At 40.8% G+C, this 2,990-nt stretch overlaps 1 pseudogene; it reads right to left on the reverse strand.

Annotated features, from left to right (window-relative positions):
• Positions 1–617: 617 nt before the first annotated feature.
• On the reverse strand, positions 618–2,360 carry LOC102842037 (annotated as a pseudogene).
• Between the last annotated feature and the right edge of the window lie 630 nt (positions 2,361–2,990).

Genomic DNA, 2,990 nt, shown 5'->3' on the forward strand with positions numbered 1-2,990 from the left:
GGGAGCAGAAAGCCTCATCTTTCTCCTGCGGAACAGCTGGTAGTTTCGAACTGCTGATCTTAAGGTTCACAGCCCGATTCGTAACCGCTACACTACCACTACACACTCAAAATTTCAATCTTTCACAGCACGTAAGAGTGTTAGAGGAAAACGGGATTGCCACGACCAAAGATGTCACAGAACACACACAGTTCTGACAGGCAGAGTCAAGATGAACGAAACAATTCTACTAAAGAACAGCATGGAAATGGAATTTAAAGTGCTCGAGTCATACAAATGCGTGACTGTGACTTCCAATTTTCATTAAGTATGCTTTGCATTATGGGATATAAAACTCCCTCGGCCCCCAGTGGAATGTTAAGTTGATACCCAAGATAGTCAACACCTCCCACCAGTCAACATCCCACAATTTTCTGGTTGAACCGAAAAATAAACAACCAGGAAATGATTTCACCTCTGAAAAAAAAAAAAGCATTTACACTTAAAAAAATGGGATGAAGTGAGATTTCCTTCTTAACAATGTTTTTGGAGCTAACAAAAAACTTGCATTAAAATAGTTGATAAAAATATTCCTCTGGATTGTACAGGACCCACTGCTAGGGCCTGGTAGATCAACATTAATCCGACTTGGCTTTTTTCTCTCCTACTGTCTTCATTTTTAGTTTATCCATTTTCAGCAGGTAAATCTTTAGAGTCTTGGTTAGTAACTTCAGTCTGTTTTCTCTTTGCTCCCCCTTTCCCTTTTGTTTGCACTTCTCTTTTTTCTCTTTGCTCCCCCTTTCCCTTTTGTTTGCACTTCTTTGTAGATTAATCCTCTCAGGCTGCCTGTTTTTGCTTCATTTCCATTTTTGCAAAAGCAGGTTTAGCTGACAACCTAGATGGTCTCCTCTTGGGCTCCTCCTTCACCGTTCCTCCAGCTGAGCTGATCTTCCTCTTGGGTGGCTTGACAGCCCGGAAGGCACATGCAGGGAGCCTGCAGGCAGCGGGGCCCAGAGAACCTTCAGGAAGCTGAGTGGTCTGGCCACTGACGCTCTGCCTGTTGCTCAAGTTCTAGTCTGGTTTCTTTTTTGAATCTTTTCTATTTCTCTCTTTTGTTCCAGATGAATCGAGACCAATAGTTATACATGCCTTAGATAGCTGCTCGCAAGCTTTTAAGACCCCAGACACTGTTCAACAAACTGGAATGTAGAACATAACGTTATAAACTATATTATGGACCATGATGTCCCATGAGACTATGGTCCTAATCCGTTAAACCGGAAATCAATTCTTCCAGGTGTTTACGTTTGAAAAGTGTCCACAATAGTGCTAATTATGTGCTAATATTATATATCTGAATATATATATATATCTGAATATACATATATCACATATGGGAGCGTGGTTGTTCCACTCCATAAGCACTGTACTGTGAGCCACAAGGTCCATGGTTTGAGCCTGCCATCCTCTCTGTTGGATAAAGATGAGGCTTTCTGCTCTTGTGAAGATTTAAAACTCTGGAAACCCTATACAGGGTCACTATGATTGACTGAACGGCACTTAACAATCACATATCACATATATGTATGAGGAGACTTTACAAAGTTTGAGGGAAAGTGGAGCAAAACTATAGTGGAATTTTTTCCCCATGAATGTTTTGAAGCCTCCTCCTATATATTCATATGTGTAGGTGATTTTTTAAAAAAGTAACATAGTACTTATGGGGTATATTCATTATTTTTTGAGTCAATTTGTTATTTAGCTGCAAGATGACCTTTGGGTCTAGTTTCAGTTTAGTGGGGAACCCTTCAGTCTCAACCAGGAAAATAGGTATTTTTTAAAAAAAAGTAATTTGAGACTCTGTTCCACATTTCTCACTTTCTATCAGGATCCATTTATTGTGGCCCTAATTAGAATGATCAGTAGTGGTAGCTGGGCACCGTCTAGTTCTGGTCTTAGGATAGATTGGATCATGGTTTCTGTAGATTATTTATCCTATCACTGGTCTGTTATATTATCAGGATGGACCAGTCCCTGGAGAAGGACATCATGCTCAATAAAGTGGAGAGTCAGAGAAAAGAGGAAGACTTCTAATGAGGTGGATTGGCACAGTGGCAATAGCAACGGGCTTGTGTTGCAACAATTGTGAGGTTGGTACAGGGCCAAGCAATGTTTCCTTTTGTTGTGCATAAGGGTTACTATGAGTCTGTATCAACTCGATGGCACCTACCAGCAACAACAACAAATTTGTCCTGTAGATTCGTTTCCTCTTTGAATTTTTTGCTTCCTTCTTTCTCTTTGGCTCTGGACAAGTAGAGACCAATAGCTTTTAAGATCCCAAGACCATACTCTTTGCTCTTTCTGTCACAGAATGTGGACATGGTGGTGCACCACCTTTGATAATGTGGAGTGAGGACAAAACTCTGGGGATAATGAATGACATGCTAGAAGGGACATGGGTCTCTGGCACTGTGGAGCGTCTGTAACCTCCCTGGATTCTTGGATTCTTAACAGGATAGTCTAATTTAAGCCTCTTCTATTTTGGGTCTTATTACAGAAGTTGAACCTCAATCTTAACCAATACAATTATCATTCAGATTGGAAAGGAAGAGGTAAAACTACCCTTTTCTCAGATGACCTGAGCTTATATGTAGCCAATCCTAAGTAATCTACTAAAAAGTTTTTAGAACTAATAGAGGAATTTAGCAGAGTTGCAGGATGTTGTTGTTAGGTGATGCTGAGTCAGTTCTGACTCATCGTGACGTTATGCACAACAGAATGAAACATTACCAACCTTGCAGTTATTGTTACACTTGACCCATTGCTGCTGACGCTGTGCCAGTCCATCTCGCTGGGGTTTCCCCTTTGCTGATGTTCCACTTTACCAAGCACGATGTCCTTCTCCGGGGACTGGTCTCTCCTGATACTATGTCTGAAGTATGAGACACGAATCTCACCATCCTGGCTTCTAAGGAATATTCTAGCTGTATTTCTTCTAACACAGATTTATT

The sequence above is a fragment of the Chrysochloris asiatica genome, unplaced genomic scaffold (genome assembly GCF_000296735.1).
Source record: "Chrysochloris asiatica unplaced genomic scaffold, ChrAsi1.0 scaffold00178, whole genome shotgun sequence".
In the NCBI taxonomy this organism is placed as follows: domain Eukaryota; kingdom Metazoa; phylum Chordata; class Mammalia; order Afrosoricida; family Chrysochloridae; genus Chrysochloris; species Chrysochloris asiatica.